The sequence below is a fragment of the Cavia porcellus genome, unplaced genomic scaffold, assembly GCF_034190915.1.
Source record: "Cavia porcellus strain 051 isolate PalLab524CR breed Dunkin Hartley unplaced genomic scaffold, mCavPor4.1 scaffold_46, whole genome shotgun sequence".
NCBI classification, from domain to species: Eukaryota; Metazoa; Chordata; class Mammalia; order Rodentia; family Caviidae; genus Cavia; species Cavia porcellus.
In genome coordinates, this window is record NW_026947529.1 from 4,750,640 (window position 1) to 4,769,774 (window position 19,135).

The window sequence follows — 19,135 nt, forward strand, 5'->3', positions numbered from 1 at the left end:
CTCAGCTATAAAGAATGATCACATTGACACATAAATAAATGTACACAGACTGAGACCATACTCATAAGTGAAATAAATCAAATTCCCATGTATAAATACCAAATATATTCCCTAGTATAAGAAATGATAATAAATAGAAGTATGTGGTAATCATGATACCCAATCATATTGTTTGAATCCATATAATGTTTTCACTCATTAAGTGCAATGGTCTTACCCTGGGTTTTTCGATTTTAGTACCGAAAATAGGTGTTCTAAGGAAAATAACACATCATAAAAGCTAGTGCTGATTTAATATCATCTCCTTTAGAACTCCCATCAAGTTGTTCTATATGTTTCCACTGGATTTAACATGTTGTATCTTAATATATTTTACTGTGATAGTATAAAACAATTTTTTTACAGGCAAAGAGATAATATAGAAATCGTTGTTCATTTTCTGTTAACTGGCTCTAAATACCCTGTAATTCTTTCATTGTCTTGAATGTGATTGATTCCATAGTATACGAAGTTATACTCAAATAATTCAAGGAAAGAGGCACTGTGGTGACTACTATTATGTTAGATTACCTGGTGGTGAAACCAAATGATGCTTTAATTGTTCAGTTCTGACCTGTGTTGTTCTATCACAATGTCTCTTTTATCTTGATCTCCACCCTTTTTAAAAAAATTATTTTATTTTTTTTTCAGTTAAAGGAAAACTAAATTAAAAAATAGTGCGATATATTATAGTAACTTTTTTTGTTTTCCTATTAACCTGATTTTAACCCCAGTATTGCTCTCTCCATCCTGTTCTGCCTGACTTTACTATATTCTATTTTGTTTGATAGTATCAAGTTTGAGAGTATAGGCAACCACTTTGTAGGCAATAAGATATACTATGATACCCATTATGGTTTGACTATGATCTTCTTTTGAAATTCTGTAAGGTCTCCAGTGTAGATTTTATTGGTCTTGTTCTGTACTGTTTTGATCAATTCTATTATACCTGATGACATAGGGAACTCTTTTTAAAAATAGCAAGAGGCACAGTGGTAACCATTTTTGATCACCTGATTGCGTCAAGTACTATGCCCATCCTTATGTTCTAACCAACTCTGTTTTGTTAACTCACTTGAGGTTTTGTTCTCTTCAAAAAAAAGTAATAAGAACTATGGGAGTAAAAAATACCCAAAAGTGTAATTGTTATTGTGAAGAAGAGAGGAAAGGAAGGTGGTCTAAGGGAAGTAAGTGCCTGTTTGACTGTGTAGGAAGGAAAACCATATTACCGAGCTTTTGTTGGATCATTGAACAGAACTGTCTACAGTCTCGCTGTAGGAATGTTCACTTTATATGCTTTAATTTTATAATTTGGACAACTGTTTTTCAGAAGACAATATGTAACCTATAAACTAGTGATTTCTTACTGTATTTTTTCTTCAAATTCTGTATTATTTGTACCCTTTTACTGCTTTGCTTTTTTATGTTCTTTTTTTCTCCTTAAATAAAAAAATTAAACCTGGAATTTATATCTTTTATTTATTTATTTTTTGGTACTGTGAATCAAACTGATGACCTCACACTTGCCAGGCAGGGGCTTAAGCAACTGAGCTAAATCCCCAGCCCCCCAATATATATCTTTCACATCTTATCACCTTCAGAGTAGTTGCCTCTACTCTTGGACTTGATACCAGCAATCATAACAAATATGAATAAAATCAGTCAAGGCCAAATAACATTCAAAGAAACCAGCTTAAAATAAGATCAGTCATACTAAGACAATGCTAGTAATACAGGGTTTCAGTTTTAGTTAATAGGAAATTAAGGACAATTACCATCATGGTATAACCTGCCATTTTTGGGTTATCTCTCTGTGCCCTCAAATCTAAAATGAGTAGACAGACCAGAACAAAATATAATCAAACTAAACAGAGCAACAGAACTACTGTAGCTTTTAAATCCTAATACACTTTTCACAATGTGCTCTGCCTTCTTTTTTTGGCAATTCGTCACCTTTCTCCTTCTCAGGATACTGTTATTCACTGTTTAGAGTGATATTAGTTTAGTCTCTTATGTTCAATTTCAACATACATAAAAATAAAGATGTCTACTACGAAAAGAATGAGACACATTATGGTAATCATTATCAACTTCCCCAACATCAGTCTTGAAGATCAAAAAAGTCTGTATCATCCTGTAATTATTTGATTAGTTCTATAATGTTCAGTATATATTCAATGCTTGTGAAGATGGGAACAACTATTTTGAAGAAAACTAGAGACAGTAAGATAGAAAATGAACATCTCAGTGGACTTGCTTTGAAACCTGTGTTTCCTTAACTTGTTTCCATATGAACTGTTCTGTTTTTTCATGTTTAATCTTACCATCTTTTAGATAAAAAACAAGTTTGTAGAACAGATAAGAATATTAATAAGTTTTTGTTGGATCACGGTGGTGAGCTGTTTGCAATGTCATTATTTGAATATCACTTTGTATGCTTTAATTTTGTAACTTGAACAATTACTTCTAAGATGACAATATGTAACTAATCAACTAGTGATTTCTTATTGTTTATTTTTCAGAACTTCTGTATTATTTCTACACTTTTTGGTTTTTTTCTTTAAATAAAAATAATTCACAAAAATATAAAAATTAAGGTTTAAAGACAAAATATTAAGTACATAGACACTATCCATACTTGAAAGTGAAAAGCCCATTTCAGTTTACCATGTTTAATTACAAGATGCCATGTTGAAGCACAAAGACACTTTAAAAAATCTAAAGAGGTAAAAGTGATTAACTGAAAACCATACAAAATATGTACTTGAGTAGAGCTCCATTTCAGATTTGTCATTTCTGGAAAAGTTGTGAAGAAATTTTGACATCAAACTTCTATATTGATTATTTCTTCAGGTCTACTTGGAATTTTTAAAGTAAACTTAGATCTAAACTGTCTGAAGTATGCTGATTTTTCTATGCGTTTAACAACAAACATGGATTGCCATATTTCTCACATTGTTAATGCACATAGGATAAAGTGAACTATTTCAGATATGTAACAATGATCATGTGTGCTGAGAGCATTCACATAATACATAGGATTTATCTCTTGTGTGAGCTTGTTCACGTATTTCACTTACAATCTGGCTGCTGAAAGTGTCTCCACTTGCTTACGTAGCCAGTGGTTCTTCCCAGTGTAAATTCTTTCATGTGTTTTGCAATGACCGTATGTGGTAAAAGCTTTGCCACATTGTTATATACATAGGTTTTCTCACCAGAGTGGAGCCATTGATGTATTTTACAAAATCCATGTGTGGTGAAAGCTTTCCCACATTCACATAAACAGGGTTTCTCAACATTGCAAATGTTTTCATGTATTGGACAATGAACATGTCTGCTGAAACATTTCCCACATTCCTTACATATATAAGTTTTCTGCCCAGTGTGAAGTTTTTCATTCATTATGCAACATGTACTTGAGCTCAAAAAATTCTCATGATGCTTATATACACTGGTTCTACCATTGCTTACATACATAGGGTTTCTGCCCAGTGTGAATTCTTTCATGTATTTTACAGTTTACCCGTGTGTTAAAAGCTTTCCCACATTGCTTACATACATATGGTTTCTCTCCAGTGTGAATTCTTTCATGTTTCTTAAAATCTCCCCATGTGTTAAAAGCTTTCCCACATTGCTTACATACATATGGTTTCACACCAGTGTGAATTCTTTCATGAACCTTACAATATGCACGTGTGTTAAAAGCTTTCCCACATTGCTTACATACATATGGTTTCTCTCCAGTGTGAATTCTTTCATGTTTCTTAAAATCTCCCCATGTGTTAAAAGCTTTCCCACATTGCTTACATACATATGGTTTCACTCCAGTGTGAATTCTTTCATGAACCTTACAGTATGCACGTGTGTTAAAAGCTTTCCCACATTGCTCACATACATATGGTTTCTCTCCAGTGTGAATTCTTTCATGTTGCTTACAAGCTCCATGTTGTGTAAAACCTTTCCCACACTGCTTACATACATAGGGTTTCTCTCCAGTGTGAATTCTTTCATGTATTTTACAGTTTGTCTGTGTGTTAAAAGCTTTCCCACATTGCTTACATAGAGATGGTTTCACTCCAGTGTGAATTCTTTCATGTTCCTTACAATATCCAGGTCTGGCAAAAGCTTTCCCACATTGCTTACATACATACGGTTTCTCTCCGGTGTGAATCATTTCATGTATTTTACAATTTGCCCGTGTGTTAAAAGCTTTCCCACATTTCTTACATACATATGGTTTCACTCCAGTGTGAATTATTTCATGTTGCTTACAATGTCGAGATTTGGTGAACCCTTTTCCACATGGCTGACATACATAGGATTTCTCCTCACTGCCATATTTTTCATGGATCTGAACATTGTGGTGTGTTTCTGCTTCTTTCACATTCACATTACCTTCTGCAGTATGAAGGAATACTTCTTTACACTGATTCCTAGAAGTATGTCCATAGGATTTCCCTACCATGTCATTTCTGTAAAAAAAAAATCACATATCAGATTGATAATCATATTACTAAGTTTTTATAGGAGATTTGAACAAAATTGTTTGCACTCTCGCTGTTTGAATCCCCACATCATATGTTTCACTTTTGTATTTCATTAACTATTTCTATGAGCAGCATATGTAATCACTGTCTTTAGATTTCTTACTGTTTATTTTCACTTTGAAAGTGGTATCATTTCTACTTATTTTTTTTTAGTCTTTCCATACATTAAATAAAAAAAGAAACATTCACAGTGAAATGGGTCTCAGTTTAATGACTGCATTAATGTCAAGTTCTGTTTTTAATGCCTGCTAAGAAACCCTGACCATGAAGTAACAGAATGGCCTTGTAAGACATGATGAAAACAACCATTCCCAAAAGACTGGTACACATTTGGAAATCTTAAAATTTGGTACCTTTTGAAATGCAGAATCTTTAGCTTCACTTTGTGCATGGGTACATATGTGTATCACACACAGATCATTATGATATGTTTCCCCATCACAATCTCCCTTCTGTCCTTAACCTGTAGTTCCCTTTTCCATATGGTCAGTCTTACTTTTCTCTATTAACTCTTTCATTTCATTCCACAATTTATGTTTTGGTTTCTCATCTAAGAGAAACCCTGTGAACTTTTAGGTTTCATAGCTGAGTTATTTCACCGAATTGATGGGAGAAAGAACCACCTATTTCTTATGGCAAATGACATTATATGTTTTATTTTTTGACATTATATAACACATTTTTTTCTTTTCCATGCTGGGAATGAACAACAGCTATTAGTATAAAATCTATAGCTTTTTAACATGTTTTAAGAGATTTCGCTGATCATTAAGCTGTGATGTTTGAACTTGAATTTGCAATTCTGCAAATTCTGATTCCTAGTGTGCTGGATTTACAAGCATGCACAATCACAAAGAGTCTATTAACATTTTCCTTCTCCACAAATCCAGTGATAGGTAGATAAGCTTCTTCAAGGCCTGTTCTATTATAACTTGATCTGCTTTATATATGAGTAAGCATGTATCAGTATTTTATGTGCATTTTGAATTTTTAAAAATACATCCAGGACAAGTATGAGGGGATCAATTTCTAGAGACAACTGCACACTGATATTCAGAATGAGTGCAATTACCATTCTACCAGCCTTCTAAGAATTTTACTCAGAATGGCTGATTCTTCAGAGCATGGCTTGCAAACACAAGAACTCCATTTTATTTCAAATTCTATTGCAATCTTAGCAATTTTTAGATGATGGGTGTGTTGTATTCACATGTATATATGGGTAGAAAAACTGAAGAGAGAATGTCATAACTCAAAGTGTATGCCTTTCATACACGTCTATACGCAATGTCATACATTTTCTTGATTTAATCCACTCATTATACATACCCTAGCTTATACGTCTTCGGAGAATATTACTGACAATAAATTGAATGGTGCCTCATTTCTTTGGTGGTGTTTTTCTGCTGACTCACTAATTACTCAGGAACATTCCTTCTCCTTATGAGTGCGAATTACCTTAAGTATCTCCAGTTAATTTTGCATTCTTTTTCAGCTTCCTGGATATCCCCAAGTCCTCCTGAATTGTAGACATAGAAATACCAGTGCTCATTAGAATAATACATACAAATTAATAGATTTTGTTTAGAGTTATGATATAATGTGTCCAGGTCTGAGCTATTTTTAAAAATACTTTCACATTGCTTTTAATGAAACAGCGACATACAACATTCTGACAGCATGAGTGACAAGAGTATTTTGTCATTACCTATTGCAGTCATGTTCCTAAAGGTTTCGCCCATCACATCTCTGTAGAGGTTCTTTTGGGATGGACTCAGCAAAGTCCACTCCTCATTGCTGAAGTTCACGACCACATCCTCAAAGCTCACCACCTCCTAAAGGATCATACATATATTTCTCACATGAAGGTTGAGACACCAGGTTTGGGATACCTTAAATTCTCTCCTACAAATTTGAATCAAAAGCAAAGTGTGGTGGTACATATCTAAAATGCCAGCACTCAAAAGGCTGAGGCAGGATGGTTTCAGTGAGTTCAGGGCAATTCTAGGTCCTGAACTCAAAAGGCTGAGGCAGGATGGTTTCAGTGAATTCAGGGCAATTCTAGGGTGTTCAAAGCTAGCTGATATACATACAGAAAGCTTGTCTCAATAAAACAAAACAAAACTAAACAAATACAACCAAACAAAACAGCTGAATGAAGACTGATTTCTTGAAATTTAAATCCATGTCTTGGTCATTAATTTTGTGTATATACACATTTTTGAAGACAGCAAATTTGATGATAGATTGCAACTCACTGCTAATGTAACAGTGAAATAGGAGCACTGATTCTTGTGCTGAGTCACTGCAATAGTCCCTGTGTACTGTCTCTAACGCAGAGCTCACAATGAGAAGCCTGCAGGACCAGCATCCACAAAGCACAGAGGCAGATAAATATCCCATCAATCAACTGGGAAGCCAAGCAAGCACCTCCCTTCCCTGGTAAGTGGTGGTGGTGTGGTGGACTGTGGCCCATCCAGAGGGCAAACCAGCAGCAGCTCCTTAGATCCATGCCATGCTGGAATTTAGGACACTTGGAAGGCAAGCAAGCACCACTTCTCCCTGGTAAGTGGTGGAGGTCTGGCAGAATGCGGCGATTCCAGGGGGAGATCTAGCAGCAGCTCCTGAGATACCCGCCATCTGGGAACTTAGGACGCTGTGAAACAAAACAACTGGCCTGTCTCCCTACTAAGCAATAGTGAACCTACTGATGCACGGCCTAGAATCAAACATCCCACTTCCCTAACCCTCTTCTCCTGTCACCCCCCATTAGCAAATGGGAAACAGAAATCTGAGTGACTCCTGGGAAGCAGACCATAACAAATAAGGGGGACTTCCTTCTACTGTCTCTTTGAAGGCAAATATTTTTATTAATGTTTTGCTCTTTTCTGATTAATGGTATTGCTCTATTCAATATTCTGTTTTGATAAGTACTATAATGTTCTGTATTTCATCTCATTTTGATATATGTGTTTGAAAGAACAACTATTGGGGCTGGGGATTTAGCTCAGTGGCATAAGCATCTGCCTTGCAAGGAGACAGTTGTGGGCTCAATCCCCAGTACTGATAAAAGGAAAAAGACAAAAAAAAAAAAAAAAGAACAACTATTATAAAGATAATAAAATATACTGTGATACCTATTACTGTTAACGCAGTAACCAGTTGTGAAGTTGTGTACCAATTTTACTGTATGATCTTAGTTGGTCTTATTCTGCCTTGTTCTGTTGTATTTTACCACTTTCAAAATTTAAAAAAGAAAAAAATACTCATCAATCACTTTGATAGGCTGCAGATAATGTCTCTTCAAATCTCATTTAGGCCAGTTAGTACTTTGTTCTTAATATACTTCAGCAAAATTTTGAAACATGAATTTGGTTTCATAGAACAAAACATAAATACCATCCAATATGGTACACAAATAATACCTCAAATGTTAGTGGAAAATACTGTTTTTAAAAAATAAGTATATAAAATGGAACCAGGCCCAAGTTGTAATTTATAGCTCACTGTCACCAAGCGTTCACTTTCAATTCAGATATAAGGAATATATCTTGTGAGGCTGGTGAAGGACTTCTTCCTTGAATTTGGGGCTATCCTAAGTTACAGAGCTGTCTAAAATAGAGAAACCCTGACTGTGACACCCCACAGACAAAGCGAAACTTGAAAAGAGACTGCATAAGACACCTTTGGTTTGTTTTTAAAAATTATAGCCATATAATATGGAAAAATTCCAACAATATTCAACACTTTCTGGGAAACAATGTGGATATCTTCCATACAACAAAGAAAACACTTTCATATTTGGTTATTTAGCTAAGTGGCACGAACGCCTGCCTGGAAAGCATAGGTCATGAGTTCGATCCTTGGTACAAAAAAAATCCACATTTTACCTTCATGACACTGAGGCATAATTAGAGATAATCCAAATTAGATCTCAAGTATGGAACAGAAAATTCATGGGTTGGCAAGGATGTAAAATACTGATTGTTGCCAGAGCTGGTGTTGATCACCTCAAGGAAGCAATCAGAACCCAACTTTAACTTCACACTTACTCTAAGAACTACCTGAATTTCAGTGAAGATCATCTCTGTTGTATGTCCTGCTATTGACTTCCTGCATTCTGTCAGTCACTTGCACATCCTTTCCACGCTCTTCTGATCGATCCTCAGGAGGAAACCCTTCATGCCTAACTATTGATATCACTGCAAAATTTCTGTATAGAGCTTCTCCTTTACATCACTTAGTAAATTCCATTGCAGAGCATTTCCATATTTAAACTATGAACAACCAAGCCAATAAATCAGCTCTTAATTCAGAGATGACATACCTTTTCCTTTCCATTCAGTAGGATATCACGTGTATATGTCCATGCAAATGCCTAAATTTCAGCATTTTTTGATGAGAATTTAACAGGTAGCCCTTTCTGGAATTTGTCCTTCACAAAATTTTACCCCGTCCTTGATAACACTTTCATATTTGCTTCATTTTTCTCAGACTTCAAAACTCTATGGCTGTTCCTACAAACCTAGTCTGTGAGCAAGGGTGCCACCTAAATAATTAAGTATGCTCAGAAATTATTTTGCACTGATCTGTATAATACACAGGAGTTCACGAGTTGTTTGGGAAGCCTTTTTCCACTGAGGCACACTACTACACATCTCTGCATTCTCGAGAACTTTGCGACTACCTGTCATGAGGATGGAAATATAAGAACATAGTATAAATTGAGGAGATCACTATAAATATAAAAAAGCCCAAGTTTAAGTTGAGCCATTGTGGCTATGAGGCCCTGCATTACAGACATTAATAAACTCTGGACATTCTAGATGTGCTACTCTGAGGATCAGCTCTCACATAACATCAATCTCCCCTCAAGCACCACATCCAGTCAAAAGTCACATATACCCCATAACCCCATAGTCAGTTGGAAAAAAAAAAGCCAAACCCTTAGGGGCTGTGGGCTCCTCTCCACATTAAGTAAAAGGCCACTTTTACATTTCTTATATTCTGCTTCTCTACTGTACTAATTTATCTCCTCAGTAACTTCAGTAATCTAATCCATTTTAAACCTATCTCACCACATGATTTTATTCTATAAAATTCCTAGAAAAGACAGAGTCCTTTGCTACCAGCTGAGAACCCCTCCTGTTTCTCCCAGACAGAAGCTTTCTGATAGGATTTTTGGTGTAGTAAAGAAGAGAATATAAAGTCAAAATGGCTTTTAATCTAAGAATATGGAGAGAACCCCATGACCACTGGGCATCTGGCTTTTTCTTCTGGAAAACTGTGGGTGGCATACAAGTAGTTTTTGACTTGGTGGGTGGTTAAAGTTGTCATTGCTGATATGCAAGTAGCTGATTGAGATTCCTTCCTTGCCACATGTACCTTGAATAGGGATAAGGAAAGTCACTTCAAGGTAAAAGTCCCCTGGTTCCACCTCGACTTCCAAAATATCCTATTTAGAGCAAAATATTATCACTTTCTTTCTCTCAATAAATATATTCTGCTCTTCAACTCTGTTGTTCCTAAAATTCATTCTTGTGTTTTACAGAACACACGCTCATACCAGACATAGAAGGTCAAGAACTTCATTCCACTTTATCATGGTATGGCTGCCTGTATTTCTAACTAACTCAGCTGCCTGTAACTTTAAGAATTGTTTATCAATTTGACTTGGAGCAATTTTAGCAAATAAAATGTGCTTAATGGATATAGGGAAATATATCATTAAATTGAAAAAATGATTATCACAGTGTTTCTAGCTAGCATCAGCCAACATTTTCAACTTTGAAGTTTGTGGGAAAAAAAAATAAAAACAACTCAGAAAATAGCAATCCTAGAGGGGACAGTATATCATTCACTGTAGTTGCCATGTTATCTGCAGGTATTTCATAGATCACAAAAGAAACATTGAGCAAATTAAATACCAAGTATTAGTTTCAATAAATGTGCTTATAGCATTGCATCATTGACAACTGTGATTTTTTTTTTTCTGTATGAGGGATTGAACTCATGGCCTTGTGCTCTCCAGGCAGCTCCTTGTATCCCTGAGCTCAATCCCCAGCCTCAACAATTTTAGATACTAAATATGACTATTAACAATGTTTAATTTGCCATTGACATATTTAGTATAAATTTTGTAAACCTACATTTTCAGAAATGCAATTATTTTCTTTCCTTGCAGTTTAAATTACTTTTTTTTTTTTTTAGGTACTAGGGATCAAAGTTACAATCTACCACTATCCAGGCAGGCGTTTCTGCCTGCTGAGCTTAATCCCTGGCGTGTATTAATGAGTATTTTACTTTATTCATTCAAATAGTACTGTGATTTTAGCAAAGGTTTTCAATTTAGACAGAAATTGATATACAATCAGAGAGGAACTGGAACCTCAAAGAGTCAATGCAAAAAACTAAACACAAAAATCACTGCTACAGGCACAGGTGAAGAAAGCCAGACCTGAAAGTGAAGATGCAGTGACCATGTCTACATGCCCCTGAAAAGAAAAACAACAGCTTGAAATGTACTAAAGTTACCACCATCTCCTCCAGGAAGTTCAGATAGGCATTAATTACCATAATCAAAGACCAGAACAACTGGACTATTGTTCCCACAAATGCCTTGGCTTTTTTCACATACCTTTTCTGGCTGACTTGTTCCCCTGATGAATAATATTAGTTAAGTACCTACAAGCTTACAGATTGATTGTAGTTTGAGACCCACAGTTTCCCCACATTGTGACTATCCTGTATAAATGACCCCTGACAATATGACTCTGGCCAAAACACTGAAGATCACTCCTGAAAATTCAGAGCTATTCTCTCTTTTTTTCTAAGACAATTTTTGAACTTCTTTTGGTTTGTGACTTCATTTCTCAATGTTGTCAGCCATTAAATGGTGCATTTGATATCAAGCAGGGCAGGATTATATTTCTCTTATCTCAATTTAAATATGAAATGTCTGCTAAAGGCATTGTTCCAAAGCCTGAATTTCAAGCTCTTTGTTTGCCCTGAGTTTAACATTTCCATGAGCTTTTAGAAGTCCTCATTCTAGTGAATTGCAAATGTATTGGAGGAAGGAGGTCACTGCTGTGCTGTGGCACAGTAGGTGCCATTCCTAAGCCTGTGTTTGTCACTGCCTCCTGAATGCCACTGCATGCCACTACCTGGCCTTCTTTAGTCTGCAAGCATCATTCAATAATTCCCATTTTACATAAGTCAAATTTCACTCAGCTCTATTTTTGTTTGTTTTCAATAGTCTTTCTGTCTACTTTGTTGTTGTTTTTTTTCATTTTAGTTTTTTGATTTAAAGACATAGTCTCACTTTGGAGTTCTGGCCAGCCTTGCACTCACTATGCAGGTTAGGCTGTCATTGAACACAAGCCCATTCTCCTGTTTCAGCTTCTTCATTGTTTAGGAAAATAGGTGGGCATTATAGCACATAGTGTTTGTCTTTTTTCTCCTTTCTTTTTCACAATTATTCTTTCATTTCAGTGGCACTGTCATTTAATCCTGAGGTGTGCTTGTGTCAGTAAAGGTTTCTGCAGCTTGAGTTGAGTTTGTGAACAATAATATAGGAGGCCAATATACGAACCCAATTGAGAAATGTGGAATTTCATAGCTGATCTCAGGACCACCTGTATACAGAACCCCCAACCCCATATCAGGATCTAAACAAGAGGCTCTGAACTGGAAAGTTACAGATGTTTTAAAAGATAGAATCACAAAAAGATCCTGTTGGAAATCATTTAGCTAGAATCTTATAATAATGGTTGGATGACAACTGTATTCTGCTTCTTTTGTTGAGCAGGTTAATTTTTTTCTTTGGGTACAGCTCATTGTGCTTTTCTCCTGGAACTTCAACACTGAGTAATTTTCCATTTTTCTAGGTGAAATACAGGGCACTAGTTAAATTAAAAGCTCAAGATGGCATCTATTATGCAAGCTACAATACAGCTAAGTTACAAGCCTCAATATTTTCTAGGGTAAAAACACACATATCTATAATCTAAACACTCAAGAGGCTGAGGCAGGAGTGCTGCTTTGAGGTTAGGGCAATTCTGTTCTCCAAATAGGGTTCAAATCTAGCTGATATACATAGAGAAAACTTGTCTCAATAAAACAAAACTAAACTAAACAAATAAAACCAAACAAAACAGCTGAATGGACACTGATTTCTTCCAATCTTAATTCCACATCTTGGGGATTAATTTTTGGTATATACACATTTTTTGAGACAGCAAATTTAATGCTCTATTGCAACTCACAGCTAATGTAACAGCCAAATAGGAGCACTGATTCTTATGCTGTCACTGCAAGAGTCCCTGTACACTGTCTCTAAAGCAGAGCTCATAGTGAGAGCCTGCAGGACCAGCATCCATAAAGCACAGAGGCAGACAAATATCTCATGAATCACTTTGATGTACTAACAATGATATCTCTTCAAATCTCATTTAGGCCACTGAGTCCTTTGTTCTTAATATACTTAAGCAGCATTTTGATATTTAAATTTGGTTTCATAGAACAAAACATAACATCAAATATGATACATAAATAATAACTCAAATGTTCATGGAAAACCGCTGTATGTAAAAAATGTATAAACAATGAAACCAGGTACAAGTTTCAAATTAGAGCTCAGTGCCACCAAGTGATCACTCTCCATTCAGATATAAGAAATATATCTTCGGTGGCTGATGCAGGAGAACTTCCTTTGTTTTGGGGATGGCCTAAGTTACAGAGCTGTCTGAAATAGAGAAACCCTGACTGAGACACCCCACAGACAATGTGAAACTTGAAAAGTGACTGCATAGTACACCTTTGGTTTGCTTTAAAAATTATATCCATATAATATAGAAAAATTCCACAATATTCAACATTTTCTGAGGAACAATGTTGATATCATACACAGTACACAGAATACAATTTCAAAGCTGGGTGTTTAGCTCAGCAGCATGAACACCTACCTAGCAAGCTTGAGATCATGAGTTCGATCTCTGTTACAAAAAAAAATTTCAAATTTCACCTTCACGACACTGGGTCATAATTAGAGATAATCAAAATTAGATCTCAAGTGAAGAACACAGAACTCATGGGTTGACAAGGATGTGGAATACTGATTCTTACCAGAGCTGGTGTTTTTCACCTCAAGGAAGAAACCATAAGCCAACTTTTTCTTCATGCTTACCGTAAGAACTACCTGACTTTCAATACTCTCTGTTTTATGTCCTGCTATTGGCACAATGCGTCCAGCCAGTCACTTCCACATCCTTTCCATGCTTGGCTGATCCACGCTAAGCAGAAAACCCTTCATGACTAAACTATTGATATCCCTGCACAATTTTAATTTATGGCATCTCATTTAACCACTTAGTAAAGTCCATTGCAGAGACTTTCCATATTTCAACAATGTATATGATCAACCAAGCTATTAAATCACCTCTTAATTCAGAGATGACACCCATATTCCTTTCCATTCAGAAGGATACCACGTGTATATGTTCATGCAAATGACTACAGTTAGGCATTTTTCAATGAGAATTTAACAGGCAGCCCTTTCTGGAATTTGTCCTTAGCAAACACACTTTTCCCTGCCCTTGATGACACATTTATATCTGCTTCATTTTTCTCAAAATTCAAACCTCTATGGCTGTTCTCCCAAACATCATCTATGAGCACATATGTCACATAAAGTATGTTCAGAAATTCTTTGCATTGCTCTTTGTAATACACAGCAGTTCATCTGGTGTTTGGGAAGCCTTCCTCCACTGAGGCACATCACTACACATCTTTGAACGCTCAGAATTTCATGAGCATGGAAATATGAGAACATAGTATAAATTTAGGCGATCACAAAATACATAAATGCATAAGTTTAAGGAGAGCAGTTGTGGCTATGAGGTCCTGCATCTCAGACACTTATAAACTTCTGGCTTTCAGATGTGTTACTGACAGGAATGAGATCAGAGACCTAGCTTATTACAGCTGCACCCAGCTTGAAACCACATCGGACTCAGGGTCTCCTCATGCCCCTTCTTGGACCCAGACTGTTGGAGGAGCAAGGGCAGCAGGCAGTTTCAAAAATGGCATTGTGGCCTGGTGGTATCACAGTAGCAACAGCATTCTAGGGACCCAGAACTGTCCTGGCCCCAGCGAGAGGTAAAAGGGGCAGAGGATGACTCACTGCTAGCACTAGAGGATCTCAGGGTCTGAGGCTAAGCACAGTCTCTAGACAGCACAGCTGCTTCTCACCACTTGTTTTTTTTTTTTTTAATTTTAATTTTATTTTTGGTCTTTTTCCTTTTTATCGGTACCGGGGATCGAACTCATGACTGCCTGCTTTCAAGACAGGTGCTTATGCTGCCGAGCTAATCCCTGAGCCCCTTCTCATCACTTCTAACTGGTCTCAACCAGATTCCACCCCATTTCACTGCTCCCTTCCCATAACATCACCATTGCGTAGTTTGGAGGTCTCCCAGGTTCTTTCTAAGCAGTTCACAGCGAATAGAAGCAAAAAATAGTGGTCTAGGAAACATCTAGTGCTCCCTTCTTTGCCCTGGCCTTGCAATTGACGCCATGACATGGGAAGAGACCGCCTACCTTGGCCCGCCTGATTGGACAGTTCTTACAGCCAGCCTCTTCATCACTGATTGGCTCCTGCTCTCCTGCCTGCGTTCCCCACCAAGAATAATTACATAAAAAAAAACCCACCCTGTAACTGTGGATCCCCAATGAAAGATGGTGGAAGCTTCTGGAGCTGACTGTCTTCTGGAATGTTGACCTCAGCTCGTCTGATGTGTATTTGCACTGAAAGTCTTTACCTCAGTCCTTGTTTTTTCTCCCAAACCCATTTTATTTGAAAGTTAAAAAATAAAAAATGGTCCAGGGATTTAGCTTAAGCGCCTGCCTGGCAAGCTAGAGGTCATACATTCCATCCAAGATCTGGCTACCACAAACTGTGCTGCTATAAACGTGGGTGCACATATATCACTGTGGTATGATGATTTTTATTCTTTTGGGTAGATACGCAGAAGGAGAATAGCTGAGTTGAGTGGGACCTGTAGACCTCGTTTGTGTGGAATCTCCACACTGATTTCCACAGTGGTTGCTTTACCACCAACAAAGTAGAAGGGTTCCTTTTTCCCCCATAACCCTTTCAGCATTCGTTATTGCTTGATTTCTTGACAGTAGGCATTTTTCTGGGGCAAGGTGACATATCAGTGTTATTTAATTTGCAATTGTAAAATGAAGAATGATGCAGAACATTTTGTCACATATTTATTTGCTGTTTGTATTTCTTCATCTTAGTATTGTGTATTTCACCTCAGATGCACATTTCTGGATTGGGTCTTTAAATCTGGGAAGACTGAAATTTTTTAGTTTTCCGTGCTCTGAATAGTAATACTTTGTCTGAGGAACAGTAGGCAAACATTTTCTCCCACATTGTGGGTTGTCTCTTCACTCTGTTAGTGATTTCACTTGCTGTTAAAATGTTTTTCAGTAGGGTGAGATTCTCACTTAATTCTCTTTGATTTTTGCTGTTCAATCCATGTTTTCTTCATAAAGTCTTTGCTTACATCAGTGTCTTCAAGAGTTTTACTTACTTCATCTTGCAGCAGATTTAATGTTTGTGTTTTAATATAAGATCTTTGATCTATTCTGATCTTAGCTTAATACACATTGAAAGATAATATTCAGAACGTATAGAGCCAGTTTTTCCAGCACCATTTATTAAAGAGACTGCTTTTCTTCCAATGACTCTGTTTGGCACCTTTGTCAAAGATAAGATGGTTTAGTGATATGGGGTTGTTTCTCCATCTTCTAATTTGTTCCTTTGACCTTTGGGTCTGGTTTACTTTGTTTTGTTTTTTATCAGTACCACCCTTTTTTAAAATCACAATACCTTTATAGTATAATTTCAAGTCAGGGATTTTGATGAACCCTATCTTTTCTTTTTTGCCCAGGATCATCTTTGCTACCCTAGGTCTCTTCTGGTTCCAGATGAATTTTAGGATTTATTTTGTGTAATTCTTTGAGATATGCTACGGGGTTTTGATTGGGGTTGCACTAAATCTGTACAATAGCTTTGGAAGTATGGTCATTTTCACTATATTGAATTTCCCTACCCAAGACTATGGGATAGCTCTTCATTTTAGAATATCGTCTTCAATCTCCTTTTTGAGAGTACTGTGGTTTACAGTATACAGATCCTTTACATCCTTTGTTAGATTGATTGCTAAGTATTTCATTTGGTTGGATGCTATTGTAAAAGTTATTGTTAGCTTGATTTCTCTTTCCATGAGTTTTTTATTCTTGTTTATGAAATCTAGTGATTGTTGAGTGTTGTCTTTGTAACCAGCTATATTACTGAATTTTCTTCTTAAACTAGAATTCTTTTGGTGGAATTTTTATGTTCTTCTAAGTAGAGTATCATTTCTTCTGCAAATAATGATAGTTTAACATTTTCCTTTCCTATCTTTATTCCTTTTATTTCTTTCTCTTGTCTAATTGCTCCAGCTAGTTTCCAGGACTATATTGAATAAGAGTGGAGACAGTAGACATCCTTCTTTTGTTCCTGATTTTAGAGTGAAAGCTTTCAGTTTTTGTCCACTTTGTATGGGGTTGACTGTTGGTTTGTAATAAAGGACTTTTATCAGATTGAGATAAAGATCATCTCTCCCAATTTTTGTAGATTTTTCATTATGAATAGGTGATGGACTTTGGCAAAATCTTTTTCTGCATCTATTGAAATGATCAAATGATTTTTGCTTCGGGATTTGTCAATACAGTGTATTATATGTATGGATTTATGTATGTCGAACCACCCCTGCATCCCAGGGAATAATTCCACTTAATCATGGTGTAAAATCTTCTTGATGATATTCTGAAGTCTGTTTGCCAGTATCTTATTGAGTATTTTTGCTTCAATGTTCACTAGGCAGAATTGTCTGTAATTCTCTTTCTTATTTGGATTGTTCTCTGGTTTTAGTATCAGGGTAATGTTTGCTTCCAGGAATGAATTGAAAGGTACCATTTCCCATTCGATTTCATTAAATTTTGAGAAGTGGTGATGTTAGCTCTTCTCTAAATTTCTTATTTATGCCTGCCATTTCATGGCTACCCCTGCTTTATTTCAAGGATCAGTGGACTCTTTCCATAATGGGCTGCAAATGTTTTCAGGATTCAGGTTCAATCCTCCAGGAATAAAAAATCTACTGATGTCAGAAAATATTCTGAGAACAGGCCAGGGTGGGACACAACAGAACAGAGTCAGAAGTCTGTGTTAGAGGCAGCAGACTTCATTTTCATGATTTTCACTCATTTCTATTAATTTTCCACCTAGAAACCCAGTACAGGAACACAAAATTCGTACAGTTACTGTGTAAAGTGAAGACATTACATTTAGATGATAGTAATGGTCTGCAACAGAGTAATGATGAAATAAAAGCAAGCATCAATTCTCCAAGACAAGCTTGCTACTCATTCAGACTCATAAAAATGTTGAATTCTGAAAGTGATCATATTGCCCAGCATGGGGGTGACAATTATTGCTGAAATGGAACCAAATTCCTAATTCAATTAAACATTTCCTTCTGAGGATGCAGGTATACCCGAGGACTTCACACTCTAAGTGCCCCTTGCAGTATAGTTCCTTTGTCACTAATCGGCACTCAGCTCTTCAGGATTTTAATATTCCTAGAAGTCATATATTCCCTAAAGACTGGTGATCCATTTTTAACACCTTTTTGGCTTCAGAAATGTGTAGGATATTACTATGATCGCTTCTATATGTATATACTGCAGCCATGTGTGTTGGAACCCATGAACCAAATCTGGTCCCTGGATCCTACCTCTCAGTTTCTGAAACTGTTCTCTGGCTCCTTGGCCTCATAAAAAAGCTACCTTTTCCTTTTCACTTTTTTGCAAGATATTTATGCTTTAGAAACAGTCAAAACCAAACTTCCCTCATGGAAACAACGAGATAAAGAATATATTTATATTAAATTCTGTAAGTCAGGTATTTTGTACCTGTATAAAAGTAAAGAAATAAATATCTAATATAATTCACCTAGCTGTATGTTCTGAATAATATTCCAAATGCATCAACTCATTCATCATTTAATTATGTAAATGTTTTTAATCTATGAAAACCCTAATAGTTTTTTAGCTTTTACCTGTTTCAGTTTGACTCCAGCAATTCCTTGGAGATCAAAACCACATAATTTCCTGGACAATCCATTCTCTGGCAAGCAGGCATAACTGCCATCTCGTGAGGAATTCATGGCTAACACAAATGAACTGCTAGAAACACCAAGACTCATGTTACATAGTACATAGCAAGTTGGTGGATGCCTCCTTTATTATCTCAATTTCACTTATAAGTACTGACTTAGAAAAGTTATGCAGAATACTCACAATGATATAAAGAGGTGTATAATCATGCCTTCTGAGAAATCACTATAATACCCCTCAATATGTTAAAAAGGTAGCATATGTTGATAAGTTAGCAATATATTTGTTGATAATAACACTTCCATCTACAGGTAAAGAAA